We start from the raw sequence: 17,679 nt of genomic DNA, 5'->3' as shown, positions 1-17,679 counted from the left end.
AGTTGGCATGGCGCTGAGCGCTGCCCTGAAGTTTACTTCTAAATGCAATACCTACTGCGAGAGACACGTCTGGCTGTTTCAAGAATAGAACCATCTCTGATTAATGTGTCAATTCATGGTCTGTAACAACAGGATCAAGGACTAAACTAACCCCCGCCTCACCCTGCAGAGTGGTGCTATCGCTAAATATTCTAGTTTGTTTTGAGAACTAAGTCACTGTTTCTCTCATTACCTCAGGTCATGGTGCCTGTACCCACTTGACACAGACATCAATTCAATGTCTATTCCAAGTTGGTGCAACGTGGAAACATGCTAATTTAACCAGTGTGTGTGCCCAGTGGGTAGTCTCTTGCTGTTGTAGACTAGACTTGCTATTGTAGACTGTATTGGGAAAGAATATGGCTAGGGATTCTAGGAAGGACAGAGTGTCTGACCTTTTCTCTCAACCTGCAGCACTGAGCTTCTTCCTGCTTTGAGCTCATAGCACTGGGAGGTTCGTTAAACTTCCTCATCTCACTCCTAGTGAGGCCTGTAGATGTAAACAAACCGAACGCAAGATAGATATGGTTTCTCTCTACCCGTCCGTAAAACCCTCCACCAGGTTGTTGTCATTTAGCAGGCGCTCTTAACCAGAGTGACTTACAGTAGTGAGTGCATATATTTTCGTACTGCTGCAAAATACCACAATTAAGCCAAAGGCATATAAAAAAAGTTCATATTTCATACCACGCTCACTGTTTGTCGATGATTAGAACCTGATGAAATTGAGAGCATTTTGTTCAAGTGTGTAGGATTGAGGGAGTGGCAGACATCTGTAATGTTCCAGAATTCTTTACCATAAGGAGGAAGTAAAATAGCGGTAAATAACCTGCTACTTCCTAAGTTTCTGTTAGCAGCTGTGCTGAGGAGATAGAGGGTGGTCCTCCTCAGAGGCAGGCACCTGCACTGACACCAGGCAGACAGGCCTGATTAGAAGAAGAGCTGCCAGGAACAGAAGGGAGGGAGAGGGAGGGAGAGCGAGAGAGAGAGAGAGAGAGAGAGAGAGAGAGGCAGGCTTTGACTCAGATCAGACGTCATTAGCCTCAGTGCATGCATGACATTTCAAAACCTAACTCTCTCTTTTATGTACTCTAACTTTACTTCCTTCTCATACACGTCCATGCATTTTCTTCGCTATAGTATTCCGGTTAGTTCTGTGGGGAAAGGATGTGGGCAAAGGCTGATATACAGTTTAAGGCTATATAGTGTTTTAAAGTTCAGGGCATATAGTGTGAGTGAGTTCATATTCCCTGGGATATGGTACTTCTCTGGAATCTAGATCACAGTGTGTGTGTGTGTGTGTGTGTGTGTGTGTGTTCGTGTGTGTGTGTGTGTGTGTGTGTGTATTTGTGTGTGTGTATTTGTGTGTGTGTATATATTTGTGTGTGTGTGTGTGTGTATATATTTGTGTGTGTGTGTATATATTTGTGTGTGTGTTATTAGTACGTACATGGGTCTTCTGACCAGAAACAGTCTCATCCACACTGTCCTTTCTAGTCCTAACCTTTGTACTGATCAGACACGCGCTGACGAGCGTTTGATCGATTTCTATAGGCAGAGAGAACTTAGCGAAGCTTCACATTTCACTCAACGTTCACGCGGTCCAGTCACAGAACAAACAAAACAGCCGCCCCCCCGCCCAGCAGCAGGGCTTTCATCCACAGAGGAGCCTATCAAGGAGACCCTACAAAGCCCTCAGCACGCACGGCACAGTGCTCGCTGCTTTGAAGCCCGACTAAACATGTCAGAGAGGTTGTGAGCATCAGGACATGTCCAGACACAGACAGCATCTCATCTCATTCAAACACCATGGCACAGCCTCACTGATTCCAGCATTGCTTTATTCTCCAAAAAAGCAGAGTAGCAGACCGCCCCAGTCAGTCTGTCCAGCCACTCCCGATAGGTGTACATCTGCTGGGGGACCTGCTCTGCCAGTCTAGGTGCCACCCCATTAGGGATGGGCCAACCTCTAGAGGGGAGGCAGTAGCTGGAGGGTAGAGGAGGATGTTACAGTCCGACTAAGAGAGATGTGACAGGACTCACAATTTCCCATGAACAATATGACGAATCACACTTCAGATAAATGTTGGTGGGAGATAAATGTATTACAGTGTTGTGTTTTTCATTTACACAATGCATTGTATTTCGGGTTGTAGAAATACATAATAGAGGAAGTACAACGTTTTCATAGTTCTGGCAATGCATCACTGAGGTAACCCAACCATGGGGATACAATTATTGGTATTGATCAGAGTTGGATCTCCACCTGATGAAACAAACGATATCAGATACATTGTGCAAAGGAGGGAAAAAACAATACATATTATGCTATCCATGCAGTAAGGTTTCTACACTACTATACACACCAACACTTTTCAATAGCTTCTGGATCTCTTCTTCCAGTAAATATTTCCTATGAAATGCAATATTTTAATGTCTGAAGCAGATGTCCGTTGCCATAACTACTGTATAAGAGTGTTGTTCCCTGTACATCTATTTCTCCACCTGGGATTAACTGAAGAGCTGTGACTGGAGGAATTGAGTCAAGCGTTTATGGAAATGTCTCTCTATCTCTCTGTGACGAATACTTGGTGTTTTCATTTTCATCAAGCTATGTACGGTTGAAGTAATAACTTTGTGACGCCCTCTGACATCATCAGTAATGTATTTCTCGCCTGAAAAAAAGTGCTGATACTGCTATTTCTCTTTAGTATTTCTCTCTCTGTCTCTCGGTGTGTCCAACCCTTGTTAGAGTGACGAAGGAACAAGGTGTGAAGTTAACTCATGGTCCCTCCAATTGTAAACCATCTTTAATCCATAGTGTTCTCTTTACCTATCCATCTACACACTAAAAACAGCTGTAATTAAGTAGCTATGTATCCAACAATGATTTATGTAGAACTATTCTATAAATAAATTGAACACCACAACTTCTATCATGTTTTTTGTTCTGTATGTGATAAGTGTGTTCTGAAAGAAGCAGACATGATGTTATTACATGTTAAAGATACTATTCAACGTTCAAAATATTGATGATGGTACATTTATGCTGTATAGCTTTATTGAGTGTACAAATGCATAAATCCTCATCACCATCCTCATCGTCTGTTGATTACCCATGTGTAGTGTAATCCGGATTTCAATCGACTCCTCACCACCCCACTGACCACCATTAGTCTGACCTTGAGAGGAATAATTCAGTGGTATTCAGCCCAGCAGGCTAGAGAATGATATAGCCTCATCTGTCATCACACTCATATATCCCAGACAAGGAAATCACTTTGCAGCCACTGCTGGTTCTGACTGGGTCAGTGGTAGACTTCCCATTAGGTAGAAGAGGCAATTGCCTCAGGCCTCACATCATCAAGTGGCCTTGTGAGCTGGGCATAATTTTTTTCAAGAATACTAGTAATGATTTTTTATATATAGAATTCTGTGCTTGAGCCCCCCCCCATGCTCCACTCTATTCCACCCTGACAAAGTTCCCGTGCAAGTATTCACGCAATATGTGACTTTCATTTCAATTCAGCTGCAGCAATGAAGCGCATTTAGATTGTGGCAGAGAAAAGAAAAAGTAAGAAAGAATATTTAATTTGAACAGAAAAGGGCCACAAGTTAACGCATATCTTTAGTAAACAAGACAGGTGCTGCTGATAACACTGCCATCGCCTGACGCTCGTCGGACGTGGCAGGGTTTGAAAAATATTACGGACTACAAAGGGAAACCCAGCCGCGAGCTCAATCGCACTCCACACTGCCCTTTCCCACCTGGCAAAAGGAACACCTATGTGACAACGCTGTTCATTGACTACAGCTCAGCGTTCAACACCATAGTGGCCACAACGCTCATCATTAAGCTAAGGACCCTGAGACTAAACACCTCCCTCTGCAACTGGATCCTGGACTCCCGGACGGGCAGCCCCCAGGTGGTAAGGGTAGGCAACAACACATCTGCCACGCTGATCCTCAACACTGTGGCCCCTCAGGGGTGCGTGCTTAGTCATCTACTGTACTCCCATGTTCACCCACAACTGCATGGCCAAGCACGACTCCAACACCATCATTTAAGGTTGCTGACGACACAACAGTGGTAGGCCTGATACCGACAACGATGAAACAGCCTATAGGGAGGAGGTCAGAAACCTGGCAGTGTGGTGCCAGGATAACAACCTCTCCCTCAATGTGAGCAAGACAAAGGAGCTGATTGTGGACTATAGGAAAAGGCGGGCCGAACAGGCCCCCATTAGCATCAATGGGGCTGAAGTGGAGTGGGTCGAGAGTTCAATTTCCTTGGTGTTCACATCCCCAATAAACTATCATGGTCCAAACACACCAAGACAGTTGTGAAGAGAGCACGACAACGCCTTTTCCCCTCAGGAGACTGAAAAGACTTGGCATGGGTCCCCAGATCCTCAAAAAGTTCTACAGCTGCACCATTGAGAGTATCCTGACCGGTTGCATCACCGCCTTGTATAGCAACTGCTCGGGATATGACCGTAAGGCACTACAGAGAGTAGTGTGTATGGCCCAGTACATCACTGGGCCCAGGCTTCCTGACAACTAAGTCCTACACAATAGGCAGTGTCAGAGGAAGGCCCAGAAAATAGTCTCCAGTCACCCAAGTCATAGACTGTTCTCTCTGCTATGTCACGGCAAGCGCTACCGGAGTGCCAAGTCTATTACCAAAAGGCTCCTTAACAGCTTCTACCCCAAAGCCATAAGACTGCTGAAGAATTAATCAAATGGCCACCGTGACTATTTACATTTACATTGTTTATTATCTACACATTACCTCGACTAACCTGTACCCCCGCACATTGACTTGGTTCCCGGTACCCCCTTGTACATAGCCTCGTTATTGTTATGTCATTTTCTTATTGTTATGTCATTTTTTCTTAACTCTATTTCTTTAACTACATTGTTGGTTACGGACTTGTAAGTAAACATTTCACAGTAAGGTTCGGCGCATGTGACAAATAAAATTAATTTGATTTTGATTTGTATGCGTAGCCCATGTATCTGATGTTATCTGGCCAAAAAGAGTATGGCATGTCATAATATTTTTGACCAGACAGCTTCAGATACATGGGCTACATATAGTAAGACAGAGGGGTGCTGTTTCGTTCGCACTGATGATTTCTCCAGTGAGATAGTTTCAGCCACTGTGGCAGTTGCACAGTGCACTGTTCGGATGCTGGAATTATTTTGGATGAACGTGCGAAGGTAACATACAGTTTGAAGTGATTTGTTTGACAGTCAGATGAAAACATCATGACTGGTTGTGTTCATAGCACATTAAAAGGTAATACATTTTTACAGTTAAATCACTTCTTTACTATAAAACCCATTTTTAAAATGTGTGCTTTGCACAAGCCTGAGGCTTTCAAACCACTAAGTCCGCCCCTGGGCTGTGTGTCTCTGGGGCTGGCTCTGTCTATTCTCCCCTCTCTTCCACCTGCAGTGCAGTGATAACCTCCTCGCTCAAAACCCCAGCAGAGAGGGCAAGTGTATCCTGTCTACCACCCTGCCAGTCAGCCTGCCAGTATCAGCCCCTCCACACAGTCTGCAGTCTCACAACTCTCCGTCTGACATCATAGTGTGCACTGTTCTTCCTATGTCTCTATGGGAGGTCTGTACACTGCTCTGTATACAGTGCATTTAGGGCTCTGGATTTTCCAAACCTCGTCTGACTCTATGGGCTGCAATTTGGATGCTTGACAACAATCCATTTCATTCAGGCAGCAATTTCATTACTCACTTCTCTGGCAGAGTCCCTGTGTAGACCTAAGTAGTCCGTTGCTTTTATCCCTATTCAATGACAATCAGCAAACGGTCTCCAGGACTACAGCACAGCACTATTGTCGTGATCATAACAAGATCCCTATTTTTCCATCTCTTTCCCTCTCTGCCTGTACTAGTCTTCTTTTCTCTCCCGCTCTCCTTTATGACGGTGTGATTGATAGCTGTAAATCTATTTCTGAAGAGGTCCCTCCACGGCCAGTGTGTGTCACTGACCCAGGGATACTGTAGAAGACAGGGGCTTCATGGAGATTTCATTTGCATGCATATAGTTGTAGCCGTGTCTGTAATTAAGACAGTGTGAGATGGTCTTAAGGGAAGAGCTTGACGTGACTCTCATGCACCCTGCCAGCAGATTCCAAATGAGATAATGTCAACCTGTCAGTCCTGCCTGATGACCTAGCCTTTTCAACTCCTCTCCTCTATTAAATCCGTTCTCATTTTCATACAGAGGCGCCAGGGCATACGGCTTAGCAAAATGCACAGATTCACACTGAGTGTACATTTTCATGACATAGACTGACCAGGTGAAAGCTATGATCCCTTATTGATGTCACCTGTTAAATCCACTTAAATCAGTGTAGCTGAAAGGGAGGAGACGGGTTAAAGAAGGATTTCTAAGCCTTGAGACAATTGAGACATGGATTGTGTATGCATGCCATTCAGAGGGTGAATGGGCAAGACAAAATATTTGTGACAAGAACTGCAACTCTGCTGGGTTTTTCACGCTCAACAGTTTCCCGTGGGTATCAAGAATGGTCCACCGCCCAAAGGGCATCCAGCCAACTTGACACAACTGTGGGAAGCATTGGAGTCAACATGGACCAGCATCCCGGTGGAACGCTTTCGACAAAAAAAAAAAATCTATATTAGGAAGGTGTTCCTAATGTTTGTACACTCAGTGCATAATAGCAAGGTTTTACATGCTGTACTGATTGAAGTGGTTGGTGTTTATCTAATACTCATATATATCTGTTTTAAACTAATGAACTCTGAAGTCACTGTGGCTCAGTGTATGTGAGCAGAATGCTCCTCTTTTGGCTGGTTTTTGTTTTGCCTGCAAAGAGGTACATTTTAATTTTTTTATTTTTACATATGAGGACAGAATTTGTCCCTGAGATTCAGACTGAATTCATCCTACCCACCTCTGTTATTGTACCTTCTCACCAGGCCATCCAAATAGCTCTCCACTCTCAAATGTCTCCTCTGGCGCTAAATGGTGTGTATTTTCCATTAAGTCTATATTTTATGGGGAGACATGTTGCATGTCCTTGACTAAGAAATGCACGGATTGAACTGAATGACTCATTAATCATGCAGTGAAATGGCAGGTCTTTGAGAATGTTCACAACGGTAAGTGCCTGTGACCTCCCTATACATACAGTACAGTATGATAACTGTCATGTTTATAGTCCATGTTCCATTCGATTTGATGTGTGTAATTAGCCTACAACTATGTCACAACATTTGAATACAATGTTGTTAAGAGTAATTTCAGTGTAGCTACACTATAAGTGCTGTGTAATGTGCAGTGCTACCATCATTTTCAATGACACAGCTCAGAATGTGGTAAATGTTTTGTTTCTCTCCACTGTGTGTCAAGAGGTATAAGGAACCTAGCATCTTTTTCCTCCAGCAACCCCCAAGTTGCAGGCGGCACAGCCAACATCAAAGCGTCTAATTAACAGAACAGTGACAGCTGTTTCAGAGGTAAAGAGGCTATTTTTCTGGCATTAAATTATATATTGAGGTTGGCTGGGATGTTCCTAGCACTCTGCGGCGCCGACGACTCTGTATAATTTATTAAAGATGCATAACCTGAGGTCCCATTAACATTTCAGAAAGTGAGCTATTTTCACCTCGCTTTAATGTTCCTTTTAATGCTGAACATCCATTGCGCCGTCGCGGAGCAGGTGCTGCCAGACAGTCCCAGGGCTCAAACATCTGCCACCTTAGAGAGGCCAGCCCACAGCGCATGCATGTGTCACTCTCCAATTCTTCCCTTATTCCTAATCACAGAAAAGCATGCAGTGCCTGTTATTTATTTATCTGAAAGTACTAGTCTTGTTGTTGTGGTTTGATAAATTGACGTAATTTTCTAAATGAACAGTTACGTAATGTCTCTGACCAGAATAGTGTCTATGGTTTCAATATATTTCACACCACAGGGGTAAATCAATGCATGTTTTATTCAAGAGATCAGTATATTATAATCTGTGAAAGAAAATCACTGTGTATCTCGTTAGGCCTCATAGTCTCTGCAGTAATTCTTGCATGAATAGCCACTTTCCATAGGGATACGTAGGGTGCGTTCGTAAATTCACTCTGGAGTGCCAGAGAGTGCTCAGAGTGCTCTCTGGGCGTTCGTAAATTCAGAGCCTTGTCAGATTGTCCATTCATAAATTCAGAGTGTTTTGCTCTTAGAGCGTTCAGATGGCACACTGGACACTCTGGCCGAGGAGTAGGGTTGATCTGAGCGTTCTGACCTCACAGCGGCAGTCAAGCACCCAAGCTAACTGGCTAAAGTTGGCTAGTTTGCTAGCTACTTCTAGACATAAATGAGAGAACAGCTCACTGACCATTTTTCTCGCCCTAGCAGAGCTGGTTAGGCTGTTTTCATGTTATCCAGAGCGTTGGTGACTGCAACTATGCTGCTGGAAACAATTTATGACGCTTTTTTGCTGAGGTTTACTGACACAGGTCATATTCAACAGGTGTTGAGCGTTCGTAAATTCATTAGTTATTCTGCACTCTGGCACACTCAGACGAGAGTGCTCTGAAATCAGAGTAGATAGCCAGAGCGAATTTACAAAAGCACCCGTATATAATATGTTCCCATTAAATGGACCCTTTGTTCTTAATCATTTGCTATTATTGCCTCCTAATGTGTCATAATGTCTGAAGTCAACATTGTATGAAAACAAGAAGGGTTATGGAATACCAGCAGCTTCTGTTAGCACCTCCAGACAGTCATCCGATTCTCTGTCTGTCATTGTTTTCTTCTTCTGCACGACATCCAATACTCTTCTCTAAGTGTGTTAGTGAAGCCACCTACACAACCCTCGCCTCTTGTTTTTCCTGGGTTCCTTATGTTACATGGGTCAGGGCTTCTTCCCGGGGAGAGAGCGAGAGAGAGAGAGGTTTTCTGGGTACTCAGTGAGGAGTCTGAGGTGTCTGAGCTTGTCTGATCGATACTGGCTGAATCTTCTTTTATATCAGGAAGACTATCCAGTAAAACCATGCATTTGTTCTGGATCCTGGGCATCTCCAAGGAGGTTAGCTGGCATCCCTCTTCAATATTAAAAACAAAGTTAAAAGATTACTACTATATAATTTATAGAATTAAAGAACATAAAGTTATCCAGAGTACACTCGTTGTCAGTAAAATTACAGTTACAATATACACACACGGAACACAAAATGTTTTTGTCAGGCACCACTTGCAAAAATTACAATATATACACTACAATGCACATATCCTCTAAACCCAAGCATCATATTTATATTAAACCAAAACCCCATGGACTAAGTGGCCTTGAAAGCCTTGGGGGAATAAAGGTCATTATAAATGTGTTATCTTATAGAAACACAATGACGGGCTCTACTACAACAGACTTTTCCCTTCCTCCAAAGGTCATGGGCAATGTCCAAAGTCCTTAATCGCCTCCATCATTCCCTATGACAATTGATCGGAAGGCATGGAGAAGTTGCACGGTATATGAACATTACAGTGGGGCCGTTTTATTACTGATTTCCACTACAGTTATTTCACCTGTAGGCTTCAAGGTTCAGTGTCTTCCCAAATGATGCTTATGTAACTGCAAAGTGAAAGGTTAATAATATGATAAACTAAATTGCATCAAATTTGTTGTACTGTACAAAATAATTCCCCGTATGCCTTTTTTCTGTCTATATGTGAATACTGTGATTGTTCATTTATGTGACAAATGAATGAGCTGAAACACGACATCCAGTGTGGAAATGTTCAAGTTGGTTCAATCGTACAGAATATCATTTGACTTTTGGGACTTTGATTATGATGTATCTTCGAAGTGTCCCAAGTGCATCCATTCATAGTTGCTGTCCAACCCTCCATCTCAACTCCTCAGAGGTCCTCCCATCTCCCCAGTAGAGACCTCTTTCTGGTTCTGGTACTGCAGCTTTTCCCTGATGTCTTCTTTATAGCAGATCTAGAGACAACTCCTCTCTCTGGATGTTGTTTGGGTGGCACGGTGGATGATGAACACTGGCAAGGCCCTCTGGTCATGGAGATAAAGAGGGGAGCCAGCGAGCCAGGGAGGCCAGTGGAAAAGCTGCAAACGGGGGGGGGGGTGAAGGAAGGGCAGGAGAGCCCTTCCATTCATATCGACATCTCAATGAAAGGATGGCTCGTGCTTGTTAAGAGCCATGTCTCATGTCACATGGAGTCCACTCCTGTTTTATTCTCCAGGGGGAGATCTGTTGCTTCACCCACTGCACTGTTAGCCTATCTCCATCGATTGCAGTGTGGGACATCAGAGAAAGGAGCACTATGATCTCATACTGGTCCACAGCTTGATCCTACCATCTGACATCTGCTGCACTAAAAGTAAACACGCTTTTTTCTTTTCATGCAGTGCTAGGCACAGCAGCCTGGAAGGATCAAGAATGGATTTCCTGCATGATGATTCATACACTGTATATAATTGACTAACCAGAAGCGGCGGGATCGAACCCCGCTGCCACTTTTGCTTGTGTTATGGGGGTTCTTACAGAGTTAAGAAAATGAAACAAACTAAACTTGTATAGAGTCACGAGGGTTGAAAATGCAATGTTTTGATATGCTAGAATGACAATGTTGAGGCTGTGTGAGATTTAAATATCTTACAATGATGTTGAAGATATGCAATGGTTCACTAATTGGACACCAGTAGCAGTGCATGGGTTAAATCACTGGGGAAGCCAGAAAGAAATGCCATATTACAACCTACAGTACCAGTCAAAAGTTTGGACACACCTACTCACTCAATGTTTTTTCTTTATTTTTTACTATTTTCCACATTACAGAATAAATATTACAGAATAAATAACACATTTTTTATGTGTTCACGATTATTCTGTAATGTGGAAAATAGTAAAAATAAAGAAAAAACATTGAGTGAGTAGGTGTGTCCAAACTTTTGACTGGTACTGTAGGTTGTAATATGGCATTTCTTTCTGGAATCATGTAGTAACCAAAAAAGTGTTACAGCTTTGCGCACTCTTGGCATTCTTTCAACCAGCTTCATGAGGAATGCTTTTCCAACAGTCTTGATGGAGTTCCCACATATGCTGAGCACTTGTTGGCTTCACTCTGTGGTCCAAGTCATCCCAAACCATCTCAATTGGGTTGAGGTCAGGTGATTGTGGAGGCAAGGTCATCTGATGCAGCACTCCATTACTCTCAATCACTCAAATTAACTTTTAACAAGGCACACCTGTTAATTTGAATGCATTCCAGGTGATTACCTCATGAAGCTGGTGAAGAGAATGCCAGGATTGTGCAAAGCTGTCATCAAGGCAAAGGGTGGCTACTTTGAAGAATCTCAAATATATTTTGATTTGTTTAACACTTTTTTCGTTACTACATGTCACGTCCTGACCAGTATAAGGGGTTATTTGTTATTGTAGTTTGGTCAGGACGTGGCAGGGGTGTGTTTGTTTTGTGTTGTCGGGGTTTTTGGGTAGTGTTCTATGTTTTATATTTCTATGTTCTATTTTCTATTTTTTCTATTTCTATGACTAGTTTATTGTTTTGACCTTCAATTGGAGGCAGCTGTTCCTCGTTGCCTCTAATTGAAGGTCCTATTTAGTTGGGGTGTTTCTCTATGGGTTTTGTGGGTAGTTGTTTCCTGTTTAGTGTTTGTTGCACCTGACAAGACTGTTTTCGTCGTTCTTTTTGTTCAGTGTTCATTTTTGTTTAATAAAGAAGATAATGAGCATTCACGTACCCGCTGCATTTTGGTCCAATCCATATGACGCACGTGACACTACATGAGTCCATATGTGTGATTTCATAGTTTTGATGTCTTCACTATTATTCTACAATGTAAAAAATAGTAAGAATAAAGAAAAACCCTGGAATGAGTAGATGTTTCCAAACTTTTAACTGGTACTGTATGTGTTGGCTCTATAACCTGTTAGTTTATATGCCTTGCGACCATGATTCTGTATATACAATGGCAAGACAAGGTATGTGAACCCTTTGGAATTACCTGGATTTCTGCATAAATTGGTCATAAAATTTGATCTGATATTTATCTAAGTCACAACAATAGACAAACAGTCTGTTTAAACTAATAACACACAAAGAATTATACGTTTTCATGTCTTTATTGAACACACCATGTAAACATTCACAGTGCAGGGTGGGAAAATATGTGAACCCTTGGATTTAATAACGAGTTGACCCTCCTTTGGCAGCAATAACCTCAACCAAACGTTTTCTGTAGTTGCGGATCAGACCTGTACAACTGTCAGGAAGATTTTTCGACCATTCCTCTTTACAAAACTGTTTCAGTTCACTAATATTCTTGGGATGTCTGGTGTGAACCGCTCTCTTGAGGTCATGCCACAGCATCGCAATTGGGTTGAGGTCAGGACTCTGACTGGGCCACTCCAGAAGGCATATTTTCTTCTGTTGAAGACATTCTGTTGTTGATTTACTTCTGTGTTTTGGGTCATTGTCCTTTTGCATCACCCAACTTCTGTTGTGCTTCAATTGACAGACAGATAGCCTTACATTTTCCTACAAAATGTCTTGATAAACTTGGGAATTCGTTTTTCCGTCGATGATAGCAAGCTGTCCAGGTCCTGAGGCAGCAAAGCAGCCCCAAACCATGATGCTCCCTCCACCATACTTTACAATTGGGAAAAGTTTTTGATGTTGGTGTGCTGTGCCTTTTTTTCTCCACACATAGTGTGTGTTCCTTGCAAACAACTCAACTGTTGTCACGTCCTGACCAGCAGATGGAGCTGTTGTTGTAGTTTTGGGGTCAGGACGTGGCAGTCTTGTGTGTGTGATTGTTCTGTGTTGGTCTTGTGACTCCTGATCAGGAACAGCTGGGGATCGTTGTTCCTGATTGGGAGTCATATATGTAGGAGTATGTTTGTCACTTGGTTTTGTGGGTAGTTGTTTTTGCACTGCGTGTTGTGTGCCTGCAAAACTGTTCCTGTCGTATATATTGTTTGTATTGTTAAGTGGATGCTCTACTCCTTTATTTTAATTAAAGATGAGTATTCACATACCTGCTGCGCCTTGGTCCATTTCTACAGAAGACAGCCGTTACAGAACTACCCACCACCAAAGGACCAAGCAGCGGAGAAGAGGACAGAGGCAAGTGAGGGAGGAATGTTGGAGGCAGCCCCAATAATTTTTTAGGGGGGGGCACAAGGGCTATTTGGCGGGGCCCGTGCTTTGGGGTTGGGGCTGTGGTGAGGCCTGAGATTTTCAGGCCGGTAGGCAAGGTACCAGCGCCCCGCATGTGCCAGGGCGAAGTAGGCATCGAGCCGGAACGGGTGATGCCAACCCTGCGCTCAAGACCGCCAGTGCGCCCTTTCGGTCCGGTGTTTCCCGCCAGACGCACTAGCATGGAGGTGCGTGTCTCCAGGCTGGTACGTCCAATACCTGCCCCACGCATCAGGAGTCAACAGTCGTCATCAGAGCTGCCCGCCAGTCAAGTCACCAGAGCTCCCCGCCAGTCAACAGTCACCAGAGCTGCCCGCCAGTCAACAGTCGTCGGAGCTGCCCGCCAGTCAACAGTCGTCGGAGCTGCCCGCCAGTCAACAGTCGTCGGAGCTGCCCGCCAGTCAACAGTCGTCGGAGCTGCCCGCCAGTCAACAGTCGTCGGAGCTGCCCGCCAGTCAACAGTCGTCGGAGCTGCCCGCCAGTCAACAGTCGTCGGAGCTGCCCGCCAGTCAACAGTCGTCGGAGCTGAACTGCCGGAGTGGCCGGACTGCGCTGAACTGCCGGAGTGGCCGGACTGCGCTGAACTGCCGGAGTGGCCGGACTGCGCTGAACTGCCGGAGTGGCCGGACTCACGCTGAACTGCCGGAGTGGCCGGACTGCGCTGTTCTGCCGGAGTGGCCGGACTGCGCTGTTCTGCCAGAGTGGCCGGACTGCCCTGTTCTGCAAGAGGTGCCCGCCTGCCCTGATCTGCCAGGGTGCCCGGCCTGTCAGGATCAGCCCGAGTGGTCCTCCTGCCCTCCGGTCCAGCCCGAGTGGTCCTCCTGCCCTCCGGTCCAGCCCGAGTGGTCCTCCTGCCCTCCGGTCCAGCCCGAGTGGTCCTCCTGCCCTCCGGTCCAGCCCGAGTGGTCCTCCTGCCCTCCGGTCCAGCCCGAGTGGTCCTCCTGCCCTCCGGCCCAGCCCGAGGGGCCCTCCTGCCTTCCGGCCCAGCCCGAGGGGCCCTCCTGCCTTCCGGCCCAGCCCGAGGGGCCCTCCTGCCTTCCGGCCCAGCCCGAGGGGCCCTCCTGCCCCCCGGCCCAGCCCGAGGGTCCCTCCTGCCCCCCGGCCCAGCCCGAGGGTCCCTCCTGCCGCCCGGCCCGAGGGGCCCTCCTGCCCCCCGGCCCGAGGGGCCCTCCTGTCCTCCGGCCCGGCTCGAGGGGTCCGTCTGCCTGGCGCAGCTATCGGCTCCACCGAAGTGGGCGACGCCGAGGGTGGAGCAGGGTCCACGTCCTGCACCGGAGCCACCTCCAGGATAGGTGGGTTGGGGAGGGAGGGTGTAGCACAGTGCCGTCATTGACGGCAGCCACCCTCCCTTCCCTCCCTTATTGTTTAGGGGTTATTGTTTATGGGTTTTGTTGGGGATTTTGTTTGTTGGTGTTTTTTCGTTGTTAGGTGCATTCCGGGGTCTGCACCTTGAGGGGGGGTACTGTCACGTCCTGACCAGCAGATGGAGCTGTTGTTGTAGTTTTGGGGTCAGGACGTGGCAGTCTTGTGTGTGTGATTGTTCTGTGTTGGTCTTGTGACTCCTGATCAGGAACAGCTGGGGATCGTTGTTCCTGATTGGGAGTCATATATGTAGGAGTATGTTTGTCACTTGGTTTTGTGGGTAGTTGTTTTTGCACTGCGTGTTGTGTGCCTGCAAAACTGTTCCTGTCGTATATATTGTTTGTATTGTTAAGTGGATGCTCTACTCCTTTATTTTAATTAAAGATGAGTATTCACATACCTGCTGCGCCTTGGTCCATTTCTACAGAAGACAGCCGTTACAGAACTACCCACCACCAAAGGACCAAGCAGCGGAGAAGAGGACAGAGGCAAGTGAGGGAGGAATGTTGGAGGCAGCCCCAATAATTTTTTAGGGGGGGGCACAAGGGCTATTTGGCGGGGCCCGTGCTTTGGGGTTGGGGCTGTGGTGAGGCCTGAGATTTTCAGGCCGGTAGGCAAGGTACCAGCGCCCCGCATGTGCCAGGGGCGAAGTAGGCATCGAGCCGGAACGGGTGATGCCAACCCTGCGCTCAAGACCGCCAGTGCGCCCTTTCGGTCCGGTGTTTCCCGCCAGACGCACTAGCATGGAGGTGCGTGTCTCCAGGCTGGTACGTCCAATACCTGCCCCACGCATCAGGAGTCAACAGTCGTCATCAGAGCTGCCCGCCAGTCAAGTCACCAGAGCTCCCCGCCAGTCAACAGTCACCAGAGCTGCCCGCCAGTCAACAGTCGTCGGAGCTGCCCGCCAGTCAACAGTCGTCGGAGCTGCCCGCCAGTCAACAGTCGTCGGAGCTGCCCGCCAGTCAACAGTCGTCGGAGCTGCCCGCCAGTCAACAGTCGTCGGAGCTGCCCGCCAGTCAACAGTCGTCGGAGCTGCCCGCCAGTCAACAGTCGTCGGAGCTGAACTGCCGGAGTGGCCGGACTGCGCTGAACTGCCGGAGTGGCCGGACTGCGCTGAACTGCCGGAGTGGCCGGACTGCGCTGAACTGCCGGAGTGGCCGGACTACGCTGAACTGCCGGAGTGGCCGGACTGCGCTGTTCTGCCGGAGTGGCCGGACTGCGCTGTTCTGCCGGAGTGGCCGGACTGCCCTGTTCTGCAAGAGGTGCCCGCCTGCCCTGATCTGCCAGGGTGCCCGGCCTGTCAGGATCAGCCCGAGTGGTCCTCCTGCCCTCCGGTCCAGCCCGAGTGGTCCTCCTGCCCTCCGGTCCAGCCCGAGTGGTCCTCCTGCCCTCCGGTCCAGCCCGAGTGGTCCTCCTGCCCTCCGGCCCAGCCCGAGGGGCCCTCCTGCCTTCCGGCCCAGCCCGAGGGGCCCTCCTGCCTTCCGGCCCAGCCCGAGGGGCCCTCCTGCCTTCCGGCCCAGCCCGAGGGGCCCTCCTGCCCCCCGGCCCAGCCCGAGGGTCCCTCCTGCCCCCCGGCCCAGCCCGAGGGTCCCTCCTGCCGCCCGGCCCGAGGGGCCCTCCTGCCCCCCGGCCCGAGGGGCCCTCCTGTCCTCCGGCCCGGCTCGAGGGGTCCGTCTGCCTGGCGCAGCTATCGGCTCCACCGAAGTGGGCGACGCCGAGGGTGGAGCAGGGTCCACGTCCTGCACCGGAGCCACCTCCAGGATAGGTGGGTTGGGGAGGGAGGGTGTAGCACAGTGCCGTCATTGACGGCAGCCACCCTCCCTTCCCTCCCTTATTGTTTAGGGGTTATTGTTTATGGGTTTTGTTGGGGATTTTGTTTGTTGGTGTTTTTTCGTTGTTAGGTGCATTCCGGGGTCTGCACCTTGAGGGGGGGGGTACTGTCACGTCCTGACCAGCAGATGGAGCTGTTGTTGTAGTTTTGGGGTCAGGACGTGGCAGTCTTGTGTGTGTGATTGTTCTGTGTTGGTCTTGTGACTCCTGATCAGGAACAGCTGGGGATCGTTGTTCCTGATTGGGAGTCATATATGTAGGAGTATGTTTGTCACTTGGTTTTGTGGGTAGTTGTTTTTGCACTGCGTGTTGTGTGCCTGCAAAACTGTTCCTGTCGTATATATTGTTAAGTGGATGCTCTACTCCTTTATTTTAATTAAAGATGAGTATTCACATACCTGCTGCGCCTTGGTCCATTTCTACAGAAGACAGCCGTTACAACTGTAGTTTCATCTGTCTAGAATATTTTGCCAGTAGCGAAGTGGAAAATCCAGGTGCTCTTTTGTAAACTTTAGACGTGCAGCAGTGTTAATTTTGAACAGCAGTGGCTTATTCTGTGGTGTCCTCCCATGAACATCATTCATGTTTAGTGTTTTACATATCGTAGACTCGTCAACAGAGATGTTACATTGTTCCAGAGATTTCTGTAAATCATTTACATTTACATTTAAGTCATTTAGCAGACGCTCTTATCCAGAGCGACTTACAAATTGGAATCTTTAGTTAACACTCTAGGATTATTCTTAACCTCATTGAGCATTCTGCGCTGTGCTCTTGCAGTCATCTTTGCAGGACGGCCACTCCTAGGGAGAGTAGCAACAGTGCTGAACTTTCTCCATTTATAGACAACTTGTCTTACCGTGGACTGATGAACATCAAAGCTTTTAGAGATACTTTTGTAACCCTTTCCAGCTTTATGCAAGTCAATTATTCTTAATCTTAGGTCTTCTGAGATCTCTTTTGTTCGAGGCCTGGTTCACATCAGGCAATGCTTCTTGTGAATAGCAAACTCACATTTTGTGAGTGTTTTTATATGGCCAGGCAGCTCTAACCAACATCTCCAATCTTGTCTCATTGATTGGACTCTAGGTTAGCTGACTCCTGACTCCAATTAGCTTTTGGAGAAGACATTAGCCTTTTCCCAACCTACACTGTGAATGTTTAAATAATATGTTCAATATAGACAACAAAAATACAATAATTTGTGTGTTATTAGTTTAAGC

This window comes from Salmo salar, chromosome ssa10 (assembly GCF_905237065.1).
Source record: "Salmo salar chromosome ssa10, Ssal_v3.1, whole genome shotgun sequence".
In the NCBI taxonomy this organism is placed as follows: Eukaryota; Metazoa; Chordata; class Actinopteri; order Salmoniformes; family Salmonidae; genus Salmo; species Salmo salar.
Note: the sequence above shows the minus strand (reverse complement) of the source record.